Source organism: Oncorhynchus keta, chromosome 29 (assembly GCF_023373465.1).
Source record: "Oncorhynchus keta strain PuntledgeMale-10-30-2019 chromosome 29, Oket_V2, whole genome shotgun sequence".
Classification (NCBI taxonomy): domain Eukaryota; kingdom Metazoa; phylum Chordata; class Actinopteri; order Salmoniformes; family Salmonidae; genus Oncorhynchus; species Oncorhynchus keta.
The window spans coordinates 24,323,107-24,344,555 of NC_068449.1; the positions used below are offsets into that span (position 1 = coordinate 24,323,107).

At 45.2% G+C, this 21,449-nt stretch overlaps 1 pseudogene across 1 annotated transcript in view; it reads left to right on the forward strand.

Annotated features, from left to right (window-relative positions):
- Positions 1-21,449, forward strand: part of LOC118362548 (BTB/POZ domain-containing protein 7-like) — a 34,154-nt pseudogene that overhangs the window by 3,454 nt on the left and 9,251 nt on the right. The window contains exons 2-4 of the transcript XR_008086240.1: positions 3,441-3,673; positions 5,730-6,866; positions 19,954-20,162. The product of XR_008086240.1 is annotated as a BTB/POZ domain-containing protein 7-like (transcript). The remainder of the gene's footprint in view (positions 1-3,440; positions 3,674-5,729; positions 6,867-19,953; positions 20,163-21,449) is intronic.

Consider the following 21,449-nt stretch of genomic DNA (forward strand, 5'->3'; position numbering starts at 1 on the left):
ATCATACTAACAAGCTCTGTGTCCCGCTCTATAGTAACCCCCAACCTCCCCAAGCTATCCCAGCCCTTCATTAGAAGGCTTATTAAACCTCTCTGATACAGTAGCAAAGGCCCCAGATATAGGGACATGCAGGGGAGGGGACATGCTGTCTCAGACAGTGTGAGTTCGGCTCATTAGTTAGCACAGTAGTAAAGCACACAATGAAAATGATGCAGAGAGAGCCTGCTTGTTATTCCTCCTTCACTCTCCTGTTCAACAATTGGCTGACGTGTCTTGGTAAAATACCATTATTATTATTATTAGAATAGCATTGTGATGTCCCAAACCTCAATTTCCAGGTCAGGGAGTCACACATCCTGACCTTTTTGATGGGATCTTGGGACTGCTTTGTTTTATGGTAATGGTGATTGGATGGATGTTTGAGCTATAAACTGGTAGTGCAACCCAAATGAATAGAGAATGCTTTAGAAATCAATAGCCTTCTACATCTTCATTGTAAGTAAATGAAGAGAAACTCCCTGTGGGGCATGGAGCGCTAAAGGCTAATATATTGCCTTGTGAATGATTGAACTGATATAGTTTACTATTAGTTCATGGCCTTGGTGCTTTATTGATGCCAGGGAAATGCATATAACCTAGCATCAATTTTGCTAAGATGTTTGATGCTTTTCAAAGAGGATAAAATATGCTACAATGAAGTGAATGTGTCTCTTTTCTGCCGCTGGTGTTTCAGTCATCCACTGTCTATCTTTGGTGTCAATTGCATTGTGATTGGTCAATGTGCAGTGCCTTTTGGATCATAGAACGAATTTGCGCAGTAACCATTTGAAAAACTAGACCAATCTACAACTCTGGACTATAGGGGGATTGTATAAACAGAAGTCAAATGGGCATTTTGCATCTGCTTTGACTATAGAGTACTTAGTAGGTCAAATCATCCCAATTGTTACTGTCTCCCTTATACAAATTAATGGCTGTGCGCACGTGTGAGCTGGACTCTGTGAACAGGAGGGGTTTGGGAGAGCTGGAATTTTTAGGAAGATATGAGTAGAACCCAGAGAACCTGTCTCAAGGAAATCCATATAAATTATTGATAAAATGACTTGACTGTCATTTGAATAATAGATTGGTCCTATTCCCGCCTGGTGTTTTGTATGGTAATGTGCTGTGGGAGGCTGAGATGCTCTGTACACTCTTAGAAAAAAAGGTTCTGGATAGATCAAAAAAGGCGTCTATGCTTGCTTCACATATGACACCCCTTAAGGTTCTATTTAGAATCCTATATGGAATCCAAGGTTCTATATGGAACTAATTCTGGTTCAGTGAAGAAGAACGCCTGGGTTCCCGATTAAAGAATCCTACGAAGGGGTGTCATATATGAAGCAAACAAAATAACCCTTTTTGGTTCTATGCAGAACCTTTTATTCTTAGAGTGTAAGTGGCAGATTAAATACAGTGACCCAGTCCACTGTGGTGAGTGTTTGCAAGCTACAGAGTGGAAGAGGGCATGGGGAGGGCCATGGCGTGAGGCCTTTCCCCTGGCACCTCTCAGTAGTGACACATATCCCAGCTCACCTTGCCTTTCATCTTGCCACTCCCCTCCCTAAACCCAACTCCGGCCCGTCCCAGCACCCTGCTCCAGCCCATCTGTGTCCCTCCCCCACACCCCAGACATCATTCCTCTGCCTATTCAACATCAGAGTGAGAGAGTGGAGTTAGACTTGGGATGCTGAGGAGACATCGAGTGTCCAGGTCTCAAGGAAATAGTTGTTTTCCAAACATGAAGAAATGCTTCCAGGATCCTAGTGGAAAATGTGGTTCTTGAAGATGATTGTTTTGGACTCTGGCTGTAACGTTGGGACTGTGTTGTTTGGCTGATGTGATGGATGCATTGCTGCTCTGCTTCCTACTGCACCTCAGAGGACCTTTCGTAAACAAGACAGCACATCTGGGTTTTTTCCTCTATCCTAGATATAAAAATGGTCTACACAAATCCAATCCATATTCTCCCTGAAGCCTGGCTTATTTTTAGTTACGTCACCATTTGGGCTCTCGAGTGGCGCAGCGGTCTAAGGCACTGCAGGTCAGTGCTTGAGGCGTCACTACAGACCCTGGTTTGATTCCAGGCTGTATCACAACCGGCCGTGATTGGGAGTCCCATAGGGTGGCGCACAATTGACCCAGCGTCGTCCGGGGTAGGCCATCATTGTAAATAAGAATTTGTTCTTAACTGACTTGCCTAGTTAACCTTTATTTAACTAAAAAAATCCTTCGGATGAAACAAAGATCAACCATAACTTAGTATATGTGAAACAGTTTCAGTAGTTTTGAGTGTATTCGTGTGAATGTTTGGTTTCCCATTGTGTGAGTGTTGAATAAGAGCTTGTGGTTTTACAGTGGGCCTCTGGGAGGATGGTTATAGTGCTGCTCTATGGGGGAAAACACAGTGATTTATTAGCATGCCGGGGGGGACATCCATCTGAGATAAAGCAGATCTCCCATTGCATTGGAGCTCCCCTCCAGCCTCCCAGAGGGTCAGGACGTGTCTTTGTTGGGGTTAGGGGGATGGGTTTGTTGATGGTCATATAATCTTTAGATTTGTATCAAACATTGTTTTGCTTCAAGCTATGATCTGCTAAAATATAAATGTATGTGTTATCTTTTTACAGTAGACCGTAGCAGACCACCATGACTAACAGCTGTCACTTGTATTTGCTCACATGCATAAAGACTTGCAGACAGTTAACTTACTATTTCAGAGCTCAAACCAAAGAAACTGCCGACCAACGCAGTTCAGAGTAGGGTTACGTCCAGGTTGGGTCAATGGAGGAGCTAACCGAGAGAGGGAGGTTGGGTGCAGGAGCGAACTGGGGCTAGGGCTGGACCTGCACAGAGAGAGTGGTTGAGCTGGAGTTTGTATGGGGCTTTTTGTCTAAAAGATGTAGGCTGGACAGGGCTGGGGTCTGGTTTCCTACAAAGATCGCCATACATCTGTATTGCATTTATGATTGCCTGCCAATCAACAGGCCGAGAGAGTGCAACAGTCTCAAGTGGTGCTAACCTTAAACCACTGTTGAGCAGCTTTGGATGGTTTAGAATCTAGATATTCAATATCAACATTTTGATGTTTTTATTCCTCATATAGCCTCTGCACGTATAGCAAATATATGTAGTGTTATACAAGAGGACGTTCATGATTTAGATTTTCAAAAGGAATTTCAGGGGCAAAAAACTGTGTCCATGTGAGGATGAGGTCAGTTGGAGTAACAGATTCCTTCACCCCTGGACAGGATGTATGGTTATGCATTAAGACTGGTCTGTTTGAGTTGTATTAACAGTCTCATCAGGGCTTAATCCACATGGCACTTTACTCAGTAACAAAGTTACTCATAAAAAATCTAATCAGTCCGTATGTACCCCCCTCGATCTCCCCTTCTCAGGCATGGCAGGTTGGGCTTGGGTGGCAGAGGAGGCTCCAGAGGACCCGGCCCTGAGAGAGGGAGCCGATGGCTGAGGAATGAAGTGCTTCGCCCGGGTAGAATGAAGATGCAGGAGGGGAGATCCCAGAACAACAAGTGAAGAAGAGTCACAATGGGTGCCAATGCATCCAGCTACTCGCACTCATGCTCCCCTCGTATAGGAGGAAACACACAGATACAGCAGACCTTCATAGGTAGGTTCTCAATGTTCTTACATACACTACGGGTGTTACAGTAAAGTATCTTCAAAGTGTTGATTTATCAGTGACCTCAACAGACCTTCGCGGCAAGGATATGAACATAGAAAAATGATATAGTTAAATGTGATGCATGATACAGGAATGTACAGGTCATTGTGGAGGGAGGGAGGTTGGAGTTGATCTTTTCACTTCCAGTGTAACATTTCAATCAGCAACTGATTTTAGGCTCAGATTTCAAATCAAGTCCAATTGTATTGGTCACATGGTTGGCAGATGTTAATGTGAGTGTAGGGAAATGCTTGTGCTTCTAGTTCCGACAGCACTAATATCTAACAAGTAATCTAACAATTTCCCAACAACTACCTAATACACACACAAGTGTAAAGGAATGAATAAGAATATGTACATATAAATATATGGATGAGCGATGACCGAACGGCATTGGCAAGATGCAGTAGATGGAATAGAGTACAGTATGAGATGAGCAATGTAAGGTATGTAAACATTATATTAAGTGGCATTGTTTAAAGTGGCTAGTGCTACATTTTTTTCCCCCTAAATTTGTCCATTATTAAAGTGGCTGGAGTTGAGTCAGTGTGTTGGCAGCAGCCACTCGGTGATTGTGGTGGCTGTTTAACAGTCTGATGGCCTTGAGATAGAAGCTGTTTTTCAGTCTCTCGGTCCCTGCTTTGATGCACCTGTACTGACCTCGCCTTCTGGATGATAGCGGGGTGAACAGGCAGTGGCCCGGGTGGTTGTTGTCCTTGATGATCTTTATGGCCTTCCTGTGACATCGGGTGGTGTAGGTGTCCTGGAGGGCAGGTAGTTTGCCCCCGGTGATGCGTTGTGCAGACCTCACTACCCTCTGGAGAGCCTTACGATTTTTTTGCAAGAGTTCTATCAGTCAGAAATATTTAATTTTTCTTGACTTCTGAAATGAATGTCATCTGTCTGTGTTGCTGGGCTGGAAGTGTTCGACCTGCATTCTATTCAACTTGTATTTGATCTGACTGCTCTTGCAGAGGAGTGTTCAGTCATCCACCGCTGTCTCTGTTAATTCCCATTCCAGACTCCAAGCATCAATTCCTCATTCGTTATATATCACTGCAGGGCCTTATTGATGGCCTTTTAGGAGTGGCTGCTTATTCATTTATTGTGTGTATTTTTTTTTTGTCTGCTTAACGGAAAAAAAACAGGCTTTTATAGTAATTTTCCTGTTCCACGTTTCTTGTCTGTAGTTCTAGAGACAGGTCCATGCTCAGGGAGATTTGATTGGGTTGAAAGCCCTGTAGATTGCAAAAAAATAACTGGATGTTCTTTGCGGTTGTAATGTTTGTTGGTTGTAAAAGCTTCGCTGTGCCGGCGTAGACAGAGGATGATTCACAGTATTAGAATGACTACTATGTGGGTCACAGTGATGGATGCTCAGGGAAGGAAGGGCAGAGAGACGTTCCTATTTGGCAGTGGGCAGTGGTGATGCAAGTATAGATGGACAAGTGCATTGCAAAAGACTACAGAGGAAGAGGGGACTTTCCTAACCCCCCGCAAACTTACACACAACGATGTAGTCCATGTTGTACTTCCTGTTGCCGTCTAATTCCAACCATGCCTTAATCAAAGACAGCTTTATTAGCAGATAGACCCATTGATGCTTTTGATTGATATTGATAATGATGGCCTGTTCCTTTCTTAACACAGAACGTTGAATTATCTGTGAAATGAGAGACCTGAGGCCCTAGATCAAGGGAGTGCCAAGCACGCTGTGAGGGAGCTAGAGCAGAGTGGTGTGTCTGGACAGCCTGAACAGGTCACATGACAGGGCTAGGAGAAAAGACAGATTGTGTTTCCTAGGGTCATGCTTTCAGACTAGAAATGGCAAACTCTAAATGCTACCAAGCCAGAGGAATTGACCGCATTTAAAAAACAGCTGTGGAAAACAAGATACATGTATCATATGCTAGGATTTTACTCATAAATTATTTCCCTGTTCAAAAATAACCTGGACATTTGAACCAGCTGACCTCTGTGTTATGTTATGTGTGTGTTGCAGGGACGTCGTCATACTCCCAGCAGGGCTATAGCTGGGAGTCCAAGCTGTACAGCCTGGAGCAGGGTCACGACAAGCCCCATGACAGGAAGAAGAAGAGCCTGGGCCTGGCCACCCTCAAGAGGAGGTTCATCAAGCGCCGTAAGTCCAGCCGTTCTGCGGACCATGCCCGCCAAATGAAGGAGCTCCTGTCGGGGTGGGATGTGCGTGATGCCAATGCCCTGGTGGAGGAGTATGAGGGCACAGCCTCCCTCAAGGAGCTGAGCTTCCATGCCAGCTTGGCGCGGGCCAAGGCACCCAGCCTGCAGCGTGACCTGGCTGCCCTTTACCAGCACAAGTACTGCACCGACGTGGACCTCATCTTCCAGGACACCTGTTTCCCCGCCCACCGCGCCGTGCTGGCTTCCCGCTGCCCCTTCTTCAAGACCCTACTGTCCTCCTCTCCGGGGTACGGAGCTGAGGTCCTTATGGACATTGAGACGGCGGGTATCGATGTGCCCATGTTCTCTGCACTACTGCACTACCTGTACACGGGGGAGTTTGGGGTGGGTGGGGTGGAGGACTCCAGGCTGCAGAACGTGGACGTGCTGGTGCAGCTGAGCGAGGAGTTCGGCACGCCCAACTCCCTGGAGGCAGACATGAGAGGGCTGTTTGACTACATGTGTTACTACGACGCCCTGCTCAGCTTCTCCTCCGACGCGGAGCTGGTGGAGGCCTACAGCAGTGGGGGGGCTGGAGGGGGAGTGGCCACAGGAGGCTGCCGGGGGCTGGGTTCCCCAGACAAGGACCTGAGGGCCCACAAGGCCGTGCTCTCGGCCCGCTCACCCTTTTTCCGGAACCTTCTGCAGCGGCGCATCCGCACAGGGGAGGAGATGACGGAGCGCACGCTGCAGACACCCACACGCATCGTGCTGGACGAGTCCATCATCCCGCGGAAGTACGTGCGAGTCATCCTTCACTGCATGTACACGGATGCGGTGGAGCTGGGGCTGGTGCTGAGGGGGAGCCCCTCGGCCGGGAGCCTGGGGGAGGTGCAGGTCCTGGTGGCCGGGGGCAGGGGAGGAGCTAGCACCCGCACTGAGGAGGCCATGGAGCTCTACCACATCGCGCTCTTCCTTGAGTTCAGCATGCTGGCACAAGGTACGTTATAGTACCACCCATCCCTGTCCTGTCTGTCTGTCCTGTCCAGTCACACTCCGGCTCAGAGCGGATATGAATGAATGGTTCACAGAGAGCTGGTGGTCACACTCAACCTGGGGCTACATGTCCAGTTCTTCCCAGATCCCTTTATAATCTGTTCAGTGTGTGTGGATGAATGGTAATCTGGGAGGCTGCCTGTATCAGCTAGTGAGAATATGCTTCAATGGTTTAAATCCTTTAAATCAGGTCAGCCAAGGTAGATAAATGGGCCGCATCATGAATTTGAAAGTCAATCTTTCATGCTAAGAGTGCTATTTTAATGTGATATTGCCCGTAGCTCTGTGACGGTATGGGTCTGACTGAGGATAGATATCCTCATATAACTGCATCTCTGCATACTGAAATCTATCAAAGGTTAGACAGGGCAGGAGTGTGAGCCAACATCAAGACTTTAATGTAGACTGAGTATTGGCACAACTGCTAAAAGCTATCTCCATGTCTCTTTCCATCCCTATAATCTCTGTAGCCCCCTCTTCTGAGGAACCTGTGTACCTATCAGTTTGGACCTAGTATCTAGGTGTGTGGCAATGATAGGTAGGCGGCATGTGAAGATGTATGTGAAGATGTATGTGAAGATGTATGTGTAGGCCTAACCATAAAGTAGTGACTAACCTTAACTAAATCAAAGAATAAGAGTAATACAGAATTATGAAGACATGTCGGTGTAAACGCAATTAAATGAGTCTCAATAGAAAGCTCAAACTGGAATCATGTGTAACCCAACCGTTATTATCTAACACCTTTCAATACTCAAATCACAGATATACGCTTATTTAGGAAGGACCTGGTACCAGGGTTTAATACCTAAAAGTGTTCATTTTATACAGAGAGGATCTCCTTCAAACCAATAAAAGAAATAGCAAAGTAATTAGTCCCCAATCCAATGACACTCACGGTCCGGAATCCAGGTCACCTGTGCGTGACTGAGAAGCACAAGAGTTCAAACAGTCCATTGGGCCTGTCACTCAGAGCTTAAGTCTCTCACATCTCTCCAACGGTCGAGCCTCCGAGCGGGAGGAGAGCAAAAGCAGAGGTCTTCCGGTACCAGTAGAACCCTAAAAAAATATATATAATCTTACGCCGTCCTCACTTGGTCAGGGATGCGGGGCTAACAGTTCGTTACTGGGGTTACTCAGACCGAGTCCAACTAAATAAAACCATTACAGTGCCTTCACAAAGTATTCACACCCTTTGACTTTTTCCACATTTTGTTGTGTTACAAGCTGAATTTAAAATGAATTAAATTGATATTTAGTGTCACTGGCCTACACACAATACCCCATAATGTCAAAGTGAAATTGTATTTTTATACATTTTTACAAATGAATAGAATATGAAAAGCTGGAATGTGTTGAGTCAATACGTATTCAACCCCTTTGTTATGGCAAGCCTAAATAAATGAAGGAGTAAAAATGTAATTCACAGGTCAATCATTTGCATGAACTCACTCTGTGTGCAATAATAGTGTTTTAACATGATTTTTTTAATGACTACCTCATCTCTGTACCCCACACATACAATTATCTGTAAAGTCCCTCAGTCGAGCAGTGAATGTAAAATACAGATATATTTTAAATACAGAAAGACCGGGGGGGGTTCAATGCCTCGCAAAGAAGGGTGCCTATTGGTTGATGGGTAAAACAGAACAGAGCAGACATTGAATATAACTTTGAGCATGGTGAAGTTATTAATTACACTTTGTATGGTGTATCAATACACCCAGTCGCTAAAAAGATACAGGCGTCCTTCCTAACTCAGTTGCCAGAGAGGAAAGAAACTGGTTAGGGATTTCACCATGAGGCCAATGGTGACTTTAAAAGAGTTAGTTTAATGCTGTGATGGGAGGGAAAACAACTGAGGATGGATCAACAACATTGTAGTTACACGACAATACCAACCTAAATGACAGAGTAAAAAGAAGGAAGCCTATACAGAATAAAAAATATTCCAAAACATACATCCTGTTTGCAACAACACACTAAAGTAAAACTTTAAAAATTGTGTCAAAGAAATTAACTGGGGAGGACAAGGTTTTTTTGGGGGGGGGGTTAGAAAGAAATGGAATCGCTAAGCACAGGAGAAATCCTAGAGGAAAACCTGATTGCCTGCTTTCCCCTTTCCTCAGGACAATAACCTGAAACACAAGGCCAAATATACACTGGAGTTGCTTACCAAGACGACACGGAATGTTCCTGAGTTGCGTAGTTACAGGTTTGACTAAAATTGTCTTGAAAATCTATGGCGCAACTTGAAAATGGCCATCTACCAATGATCAACAAGCAACTTGATGATGATGGGCAAATATTGTACAATCAAGCTGTGCAAAGCTCTTAGAGACTTACCCAGAAAGACTCACAGCTGCAATCGCTGCTAAAAGTGATTCTAAAATGTTGAATGCTTATGTAATCAAGATACACTACATGGCCAAAAGTATGTGGACACCCCTTCAAATTAGTGGATTTGGCTATTTCAGCCACACCAGTTACTGACAGGTGTATAAAATCGAGCATACAGCCATGCAATCTCCATAGACAAACACTGGCAGTAGAATTGCACATACTGAAGAGCTCTGACTTTCAACGTTGCACTGTCATAGGAAGCCACCTTTCCAAAAAGTCTGTTAGACAAATTTCTACCCTGCTAGAGCTGACCCGGTCAACTGTAAGTGTTGTTCTTGTGAAGTGGAAACGTCTAGGAACAAGGGCTCCGCTGCAAAATGGTAGGCCACACAAACTCACAGAATGGGACCGCTGAGTGCTGAAGCGCGTAGAGGGTAAACAATCGTCTTTCCTCGGTTGCAACACTCGTTACCGAGTTCCAAACTGCCTCTGGAAGCAACATCAGCACAAGAACTGTTCATCTGGAGCTTCATGAAATGGGTTTCCATAAGCCTAATGTCACCATGTAAAATGCCAAGCGTCGTCTGGAGTGGTGTAAAGCTCGCCGCCATTGGACTCTAGAGCAGTGGAAACGTGATCTCTGGAGTGATGAGTCACGCTTCACCATCTTGCTGTCCGACAGACAAATCTGGGTTTGGCGGATGCCAGGAGAATGCTACCTGTCCAAATGCATAGTGCCAACTGTAAAGTTTGATGGAGGAATAATAATCTAGGGCTGTTTTTCATGGTTCGGGCTGGGCCCCTTAGTTCTATTAAAGGGAAATCTTAACGCTACAGCATACAATGACATTCTAGACGATTATGTGCTTCTAACTTTGTGGCAACAGTTTGGGGAAGGCCCTTTCCTGTTTCAGCATGACAATGCCCCCGAGCACAAAGCGAGGTCCATACAGAATTTTTTTTTCAAGATCGTGTGGAAGAACTTGACTGGTCTGCACAGTGCCCTGACCTCAACCCCATCGAACATCTTTGGGATGAATTGGAACGCCGACTGCGGGCCAGGCCTAATCACCCAAAATCAGTGCCCGGCCTCACTAATGCTCTTGTGGATGAATGGAAGCAAGTCCCTGCAGTAATGTTCCAACATCTGGTGTAAAGCCTTCCCTGAAGAGTGGAGGTTGTTATAGCAGCAAAGGAGGGACCAACTCCATATTAATGCCCATGATTTTGAAATGAGACGTTCGATGAGCAGGTGTCCACATACTTCTGGTCATGCAATGTGTCTGACCAACCGATGCATATCTGTGTTCCCAGTCGTGTGAAATCCATAGATTATGGCCTAATGAATTTATTTCAATTGACTGACTGATTTCCTTAAACTGTAACTCAGTAAAATCTTTGAAATTGTTGCATTTGATATTTTTGTTCAATGTAGATTGTTGACCAAAAAATGGCAATTCAATTTCATTTTAATCCCACCCTGTTAACACAACAAAATGCAGAAAATGTCGAAGGGTGAGTACTTTCTGAAGGCACTGTAACTAGCCGTCTTGACAGGTCACAGAGTTCAGGGGGTTAACCTTCTCACGCCTCAGACTGTTGCCTAGCAATCTCCAAAATATGTCCCCCATGCAACAATGTAAATAAATTAGTCCATGCAAGAAAGAGCAAACGGTAACCAGGGGGTGACATCTCTCTGAACAGAATCCCTATATTGATAGCTTGTTTTAGTGCAAATTGTGTTTTTCTCAGCTGCAGACGTTAGGCCAATGTAAATGGAAAAAGCATGTCCGGTTCAGGACTGTTCCTCTGTCCTCCCTCCCTGTTCCAGGAAGGTCTCCAGTGACAGACAGTTTTATTGATACACACATCTCTGCAGAGCCAGTGAGCGCTCCTGTCAGGGCCCTATCACTCCTTTTATTTATCACAAGACCGCAGCCCTCTCTCCATTGCTCTCCCTCTCTCTGGCTGCTGTCACTCTGAGTACTGGAGTTCACCCAGAAGCCCCCCCTAGAAGGTCAGATGGAGCCAAGAGCGTAGATATTGTCAGTTTATTACCGCCACCTCCCATTCCAATGAGTGATGAGATTTTAAACCTGTGGGGGGGGGGGTGCTCTCTTCATGCCTGCAAGGTTCATTTTAATATGAAGGTGTTTCTCACATCCGCTAGGCAGGGATCAGGATGTGAGGTGTGCTACTAACAGAAACCACTCACACCATTTTCTGACCGCTGATTGGTGGGTTCAGATATTTGAGAAACTCCATTAAAAAAAAATCCTTGAATTTCTATATATATATATATATATATATATATCAACCATACATACTGTGGTTTATGTGTCAAAGAATAGTGTCCATTTGCCCATCTGTCTTTAACAGCTACATTCCATCTCTGCTGGAGATCAGTGGGGTTTTGACAGTATTACATATTCGGTAGTAAAGAAGACACCGATCATAGCTGTTGCCCACCCACTCCATCAAATACATACAGACACAGGGATTAGTGCCTCTTGTCACTAGCTGCATCACAGACAAGAAACAATGTACTACTGGGCTGTCGGGACAGTGGGAAGATTATAACCTTTGTCTGTCCTACAACAAAAACCCAATGTTATTAACAAGAACTCTTTTTTTTTTTTTAAAGCTTTTCTTGTAAATCTCAAAGTGCTGTTACAGTTAAAAGAGCATGGGGAGCACAACTCCATGTTTGCATGCTATAAAGGCACAGTAGAAAAGATGGCTCTCACACACACACAGCTGGCTAGATCTTCCTCACACCTGTACGAGGGCTGGGAATTGCCAGAGACCTCAAGATACGATGTCACTGGACTTAGGTGCTGATACAATATGTATTTCAAGTCTCACGATGCTACACTGGGTGTACAAAACATTAGGAACACCTGCTCTTTCCATGACTGACTGAACAGGTGAATCCAGCTGAACACTATGATCCTTTTAGGCCTTGAGACAATTGAGACATGCATTTAACTGCCTTTGAACGGATTATGGTAATAGAAGGCAGGCGCACCGGTTTGAGTGTGTCAAGAACTGCAACGCTGCTGGGTTTTTCATGCTCAACAGTTTCCAATGTGTATCAAGGATGGACCGGCACCCAAAGGACTTCCAGCCAACTTGACACAACTGTGTGAAGCATTGGTGTCAGCATGGGCCAGCATCCCTGTGGAACGCTTTCGACACCTTGTAGAGTCCATTTCCTGACAAATTGAAGCATTTCTGGGGGCTAAAGGCGGTGCAACTCAACATTAGGAAGGTGTTCCTAATGCTTTGTACACTCGATTTATATGTATTGCGATTTTATTTTGCTATTCGATGTTCCAAACATATTGCTGCAGAGGGACAAGAGAGAGACATGACAATGCAGAGGGACAGGAGAGAGACATGACAATGCAGAGGGACAAGAGAGAGACATGACAATGCAGAGGGACAGGAGAGAGACATGACAATGCAGAGGGACAAGAGAGAGACATGACAATGCAGAGGGACAAGAGAGAGACATGACAATGCAGAGGGACAGGAGAGAGACATGACAATGCAGAGGGACAAGAGAGAGACATGACAATGCAGAGGGACAGGAGAGAGACATGACAATGCAGAGGGACAAGAGAGAGACATGACAATGCAGAGGGACAAGAGAGAGACATGACAATGCAGAGGGACAAGAGAGAGACATGACAATGCAGAGGGACAAGAGAGAGACATGACAATGCAGAGGGACAAGAGAGAGACATGACAATGCAGAGGGACAGGAGAGAGACATGACAATGCAGAGGGACAGGAGAGAGACATGACAATGCAGAGGGACAAGAGAGAGACATGACAATGCAGAGGGACAGGAGAGAGACATGACAATGCAGAGGGACAGGAGAGAGACATGACAATGCAGAGGGACAAGAGAGAGACATGACAATGCAGAGGGACAGGAGAGAGACATGACAATGCAGAGGGACAAGAGAGAGACATGACAATGCAGAGGGACAAGAGAGAGACATGACAATGCAGAGGGACAAGAGAGAGACATGACAATGCAGAGGGACAAGAGAGAGACATGACAATGCAGAGGGACAAGAGAGAGACATGACAATGCAGAGGGACAGGAGAGAGACATGACAATGCAGAGGGACAGGAGAGAGACATGACAATGCAGAGGGACAGGAGAGAGACATGACAATGCAGAGGGACAGGAGAGAGACATGACAATGCAGAGGGACAAGAGAGAGACATGACAATGCAGAGGGACAGGAGAGAGACATGACAATGCAGAGGGACAGGAGAGAGACATGACAATGCAGAGGGACAGGAGAGAGACATGACAATGCAGAGGGACAGGAGAGAGACATGACAATGCAGAGGGACAGGAGAGAGACATGACAATGCAGAGGGACAGGAGAGAGACATGACAATGCAGAGGGACAGGAGAGAGACATGACAATGCAGAGGGACAGGAGAGAGACATGACAATGCAGAGGGACAGGAGAGAGACATGACAATGCAGAGGGACAGGAGAGAGACATGACAATGCAGAGGGACAGGAGAGAGACATGACAATGCAGAGGGACAGGAGAGAGACATGACAATGCAGAGGGACAGGAGAGAGACATGACAATGCAGAGGGACAGGAGAGAGACATGACAATGCAGAGGGACAGGAGAGAGACATGACAATGCAGAGGGACAGGAGAGAGACATGACAATGCAGAGGGACAGGAGAGAGACATGACAATGCAGAGGGACAGGAGAGAGACATGACAATGCAGAGGGACAGGCGAGAGACATGACAATGCAGAGGGACAGGAGAGAGACATGACAATGCAGAGGGACAGGAGAGAGACATGACAATGCAGAGGGACAGGAGAGAGACATGACAATGCAGAGGGACAGGAGAGAGACATGACAATGCAGAGGGACAGGAGAGAGACATGACAATGCAGAGGGACAGGAGAGAGACATGACAATGCAGAGGGACAGGAGAGAGACATGACAATGCAGAGGGACAGGAGAGAGACATGACAATGCAGAGGGACAGGAGAGAGACATGACAATGCAGAGGGACAGGAGAGAGACATGACAATGCAGAGGGACAGGAGAGAGACATGACAATGCAGAGGGACAGGAGAGAGACATGACAATGCAGAGGGACAGGAGAGAGACATGACAATGCAGAGGGACAGGAGAGAGACATGACGATGCAGAGGGACAGGAGAGAGACATGACGATGCAGAGGGACAGGAGAGAGACATGACGATGCAGAGGGACAGGAGAGAGACATGACGATGCAGAGGGACAGGAGAGAGACATGACGATGCAGAGGGACACGAGAGAGACATGACGATGCAGAGGGACAGGAGAGAGACATGACGATGCAGAGGGACAGGAGAGAGACATGACGATGCAGAGGGACAGGAGAGAGACATGACGATGCAGAGGGACAGGAGAGAGACATGACGATGCAGAGGGACAGGAGAGAGACATGACGATGCAGAGGGACAGGAGAGAGACATGACGATGCAGAGGGACACGAGAGAGACATGACGATGCAGAGGGACACGAGAGAGACATGACGATGCAGAGGGACACGAGAGAGACATGACGATGCAGAGGGACACGAGAGAGACATGACGATGCAGAGGGACACGAGAGAGACATGAAGAAAAAAAGCAAGTTTTGATCAGTCATGAAAATTAAGTGTTAAACAAATTGTCTCTCTTTTCAAAGAAGATGAAGAAAAAATACTATTTACAAGCTATGAAGGAAAAATACTGAAGTTTTGGTGCAGGTAGAGCTGACTAGCGCAAAAATAATATTGCAATATTGTCCCGTTCACATTATCGATTTCCAAACTACTCCCTACACCATCATGTCTCTCAGGGTTGCCACGGCAGCTTTGCACCAGGCAAATCCCCCCCCCCTCCTCCAAGCCTTTACTATAGGGTATTTATATCCCCTCTCTTGACCACAGAGAAGCAACAATCTCATCAGTTCCCATGAAACCCCATGTTGTGGTGTGTATCAAGGACCTCTCATTTCGTCTGTACGATAGCCATCTTATTTAGTTAATTACATTTCCATCTCTCCAGTTTTTTTCTTCTCTGTCCTCTGTTAGTTATCCTCCTCTCATAGACACCCCTAACCTTTTTAACATGCCTGCACGCTCAGTCACACACACAAACACACACACACACACACGCACCTGGTGGTCAGTGCCGTTTAAGATTAGGGAGGACAATTATTTATTTTTAAGATCGTGGCCATTACATTATATTGGATGGCTGTCACTCATACTCCAGTCACCCAGCCCAATGTAACATTAATAGGTTTGGGCAACTACATGATACTCACATTTTCCCTATACCCATCGTGAGGTTGCTCCAACTTAGCCTACAAATTTAAAGTTTATAATGTAGGTGCACAGGTCGAGAGACAAATTGGAGTGGACAAGGTGACAGACAGTGTAACCATTATTCCAAACAGTTACAAACTAAATGAGAGTTCCTATTGGACAAATTCAGGTAGGTCCATTCCTGTTTTTTTTTTTATCCGTTTTTAAGAAACATTTTGCAACACAATCGGATGATCACCGATACATTTCAGCAGCCACATACAAACAGCATCACTTTCCTTGTTGTATAGTTCCTTCTCGCATTTACGTGCTCTCCTCTCACATTTCCTTTAGCTTGTGGACTTCAGTGCTCCACAAACAGCTGTCTGTGACCAGGTGAACAAACCTCTTCCAAGCCAAACCTTCATAGCATAAATGCTAACCGCTTCACACACAGTCTCCGTTGTCACAGTATTAGCTAACGTCATAGTCAACATAGCTACTAAAACTAACGCATTAGTAAACCCACAATTAAATCCATGTGTACCATCATGCAGTACAGAGTACAGCAAGCAGTTTAGTAGTTACATCAGTGGGCCATGGTGGCAATAAATCTAATCAAACCGAAAGCGTACCCTAACTTGGAAGAGTTGGAGTGTTGGAAAGCCTTAGCCAGCTAGCTAACATGCATAGCATTCCTCTCTGTTTGAGTCAGGTTGTTGAGTAGGCTAAATTAGCGGCATTAGCTAGCTAATTTATTGAAAAAAAATACAACAAAATATAGCTCTCTCTCTCTGCTGCTTCTCAATTTTTTAAAGAAATTAATTTGTTCAAAACTGTTCAACTGTCAGTTCATGCTGCAAGAGCTCTGGAGGATGTCCTCCGGAAGTGTACTGTGTACGTCTATGGAAAGGGGTGAGAACCATGAGCCTCCTAAGTTTTGTATTGAAGTCAATGTACCACAAGGAGGGGGGGTGCTCCTAACAGAGTGCTGTTTAGGCAACTGTAGACCTTCATTCCAAAACTGTGTTTTATTCAATTATTTGGTGACGTGAATATAATTAGTATAGTTTTATCTAAAAATTTTAGTTTTTAGGTGTTTCACAATTTCTATCTTTCTGAAATTCACTGAGTAGGATGGTCCCCCCTACCCTCCTGTGAGGAGCCTCCACTGACACGCCGTTGGCTGCCAAAACTCTTGCTCACCCAAGTGTCAAATGAGCTGAGAAGGCCCATGATTTAATTTCTATGTGACAACCTTGAGTGACCTCAGCCTCCTGTCAGAGACCTGGGGTAGCTGTCATGCGCATCGGGTTATCTCCGGGCGAGCAGTCCCTTCCTTCTCCTCCTCTCTGTGCCTCATCTGCTCCCCCTCCATCTGATTGAGCTGTGTCCAGGCCAGGGTGCACTCACTGGTGGTAGGATTCAATCTGAGAGCCTGTCGTCTCCATCAGCAGTTATCAACCCTATTAGCTCCCTAGCCAGAGATCGCTCACTCACTCTTTTACTTACTCTCACTTACCCTGGCCGATATTAAAAGCCTTATTCATTTTTCAAACACAGTGAGAGCATTGATAATGAGTAGATCAGCATACCAATGCAGATTTTCCTATACAGACAGACAGACAGACAGAGTAATGACTCATCTGTGGAGACATGCGTGCCATTACAATCATGATTCCTGTGCGGTAAGTTTTAGTCATTGATTAATACCATGAATGACCACACCCTGGTGGGCAATAAATAACATTAGTCAGTCAGTCTTCAGAGTTGCTTGCTGATGTGAAAGTGTTTGAGTGGTAATGAATGGGATCAGAATTTATATCTAAACTTGCCATTGCATTTAAGAGGCTATTGATAGTCACACAGGGCCTAACAGCCTTAGTTCTGTCATAGCACCTTCCATTAGGAGAATGTCAGCCGTTCAACTTTCTCCTGTTACATTTAAGGATTCTTGGTCTGATATTGCTGTCTGATCAATCATATCTTTGGTTACAGGCAGAACTTGACCTATTACATGAGTGAACCCTAATTGTTCCAAGCAGAGGGGGATTTCCAGTTGCTCCTCGGCAATCGGTTTGCTTGGAAGTTGGCCTTAGACCTCAGGCAGTCGGAGTGAAGCCCATCATTCTTCTTTAGTCTCTCCTCGTTCCTTTTTGTTTTGTTTGAGACCTCCGCTAAAAATTAAGCTCTAGTTACTTGAGTAATCAAACGTGATTCAAGTCCACCACAGTGTTTACTGGTCCTGAGTGCTGCTGATGTCTTAAGTGGGTTTGGAAACGTTGTTTCATAAACATGGAGCTAAAAAAAACAGCCAGCCCACATCCTCAGTTATTGCCGTCTCACAGATGCAGTTGCCATAATGCTCATTGTGTTGATATTCCAGTCAGTCTGCTAGGCTGCAGTGAATGCATAGTGCCAGAGAGAGAGAGAGAGAGAGAGAGAGAGGAAGGGGAAATGGCTTAAGTATTAGATATAATGCCCAGTCTAATCTCCGGCTCATAATAAGGGTGCAAAGCTTTAAAAGGCTGAATGGTGCTATGCATTCTAATGGGCTAATAGAGAACAGAGCTGTCTGCTTTCATGTGCTGCTGGTCTCCACTGGGGAAGCTTTACCTTTTCAAAGGAAGTTGTGTCTGTCTGTGTGTGTGTCTCTCTCTACGTGTCTACCCCTGCTCAGAGAGTGCGAGAAAGTAGGATAGAATGAGCGGAATACAGAGAGAAGAGATACAGGGAAGGAAGGGAAGGAAAGGAAGGAAAGGAAAGGAAAGGAAAGGAAGGAAGGAAGGAAGGAAGGAAGGAAGGAAGGAAGGAAGGAAGGAAGGAAGGAAGGAAGGAAGGAAGGAAGTGTGGAATCTATTCCCACTTCAGGCTGTTTATGGAAGATAAAAAGGCTAAATGTCTGTGTCCACATTTCAACCTCATCTGTCCTCTTAACGACACAGGATTTCCATCCTGCGTTTAACACTGTTGGGGTCTGCTTTGCATCGCTCTGACTAGCTAATAAAAGTAAAGGAAGGGACCAAAAATCTAGGAAAATGTATCTTAAACTGTGTGTGTCGGTTGAAGGAGGGAAAAAAAAACATTTTTTTTCAAAAAGACGAGGGCAGGCGTCATCTCCCTAGGCGTCACTGTCCAATTTCCCAGAGTGCAGTTTCAAAGGGAAAGGCAGTGCAGCAGATCTCACGCAGCCCACAGATAAGAGTCCCAGAGGAGCACTGGTACTGGAGCTCATAACCCAGCTAAGCCTAGGGCAGGGCAGCCTGCTCCGCTCTTCTCCACAAGCTAAAGACAGAGCCAGAAGTATGGGGCCTGGGCAGGGGCCACTTCAAAGCAGACCAGTATCTCCGTCTGCCTCAGAAGCACACTGTGTGCCTCTATCACTGGCATCGCACTGCCTGCTCTCATTTTCCACTGAGTTGACTGTCAAAATGTGAAGCCAAATAATTTATGTACCCTTGTGGACATGCACTAGTTTCCTATCCAAGTTGATGTAATTTGATTGTTTGATGTTTATTTTAGTTCAATTGCGACTGCCACTACGACTGCCACTACGACTGCCACTACGACTGCCACTATAGCCATTTCTGAAATTCCATTTCACCCAAGATGTGTTCAAATGGCTACAGTATATCAAGTAATAATTAATAACCCTCTGCAACTTTTAATTTGTTTTTGATTAATGTGTGTGTGCATATGCATACGAGTGCATGAGAGCGTGTGTGTTTGTGCATGTGTTTTCTGTGTGTGTGTGTGTGTGTGTGTGTGTGTGTGTGTGTGTGTGTGTGTGTGTGTGTGTGTGTGTGTGTGGCATACTTCCCTCTGGCTGCTGTGTTAGTGTGGTGAACGGGAGGTAGAGTGACTGGAACACGTGAAGGTATCAAAGGCATTTCTGTGGGGTTGTGTGTAACAGTGTTAAACCACTGCCTGCTGTTCTGGTATGTGCTCTGATTTAGGAAACGCATGGAGGGGGGTGCCGGGGGAAAGGGGGGAGTGCTCCCTGTAGTGATGAATAGGAGGCAAACTACTGTAGGCTTCTGAATGGCTCCAGAAGTGACCACTGTGTGACTGTGTGGCGGGATATTTATGGTTCAATTAAGTCACCCATTAATACTCTTACTAATGTTCTGACAGGGTATGACTTCCCATACAATAGATTTACAAAAATGTAGCCTGGGCCCATACTGTGCTGTAGCCAACTCAAGCAATACATATTTGGCATGACACAGAGAGGGGTTGGCTGAAGCACAGACTGACTGGACCACCAGGCTATTAAAGGTGCTGTTCACCACGTGATATGAGTGTTAGAGGTATGTGACCCCTGTGCTCTGTGTTCCTGTCTCCTCACCCAGGCTGTGAGGACATTGTGGTGGAGAGCCTGTCCCTGGACTGCCTGGTTCCCATCCTGAAATGGAGCTCTCAGCCCTACGGCTCTAAGTGGGTCCACCGCCAGGCCCTACACTTCCTGTGTGAGGAGTTCAGCCAGGTCGTGACCTCTGACGTACTCTACGAGCTCAGCAAGGAGCACCTGCTCACCGCTATCCAGTCAGACTACCTACAGGTGAGATACCCACACCGCTGTGTGTGTGTGATTGAACTGGATGCATCTCCACAGACTCCTAAGATCGTATCCTGTCATGGATGGGCATGTGTAATCGAGTACTCGAACAGACTTACAAAACTATCTATCAGAGATTTTTCTTTCTTTAATACTGTAAAACTATTTGGTGGAATGGTTTTCGTGACTGCCCGACTGGACAAGCTAAATTTAAGTCTCAAATTGTTTTAATGTTGTCTTGAAGATTACGTTATGTTTGGTTTGACTCAAGTGTTCCAGTTGTGCATGTGTATTTTCGGGGCACAACAAAAAAAGAAACCAAGCCAAGTATCACACAGTTATTCTCCTTAAATTCCCTTTCCCCTCTGTTTCTCAATCACTCAAATGTGTTCTGACTGCTCCCTCAACACACGTGTGCTGAGTTTGCACGCAAGCTCCCATTAGGCCTACAGAAATAAATGGCTATAAAAAAACATATCTAAATGATGGGATACACAAGCTACATTCCTTGCCAAATGATGTCAGCTTTCACAAATTTAAAATGGACTGGTTGATTGATGTTGGGAAAATGTGTTTCAACAACGAGTTGCAGTTTTGGAAAAATTGCATCCCGTCTATTCTCCACTTACGCTACTTTGCGAACTGCTTAGTGTCATTTAGAATTGGTTAGCCTAGGCTATAACCCCCTGAACACAGACAGACCGGTTCAACACTGAAAATGTGCAAACGCGTGAGTTTGATAAAGACTGAGCGTAGGCTTCTCACCAATCTGATGCCGTAGCCATAATTCATCACCATGCAGTGTTCCGGGTGGAATTATTCATCCATTTGGAAAAATCCAAAGAACAGTCAGAATAAACTAAATTGAACGTCTGTATATCGAAAAGTAGACCCATTTTGGTTCGTAACCATAAAACCCTTACCAAATTGAGCCCTGTTTCAAATGATCACTCATTGGGAGTTCCTGTTCCAGAAGCAAAATGCGCATCACTTCGCACTGGCAACTTTTGGAAAAAATATTCTGTTCTATTTTAGTCTGTTATATTACATGTTTTCTTTTACTAGAACATAGGTGTGTCTTGACAGTGAATGGGGCTCTGGAAATAAGAGCCTCTTGTCTGCTAAATTAACTGAACAATGTTATGCCACTGAACCATAGGTTTCTACAAGCGCCAATGCTGAGGTTACTGCCTTCCAGAAGATTGTGTTCCATTATAATATAACTAGTTGATATTACAGTTTCAATAAATTAATCCTAAATAGTTTTTAAAAATGTATTGACTATGTATG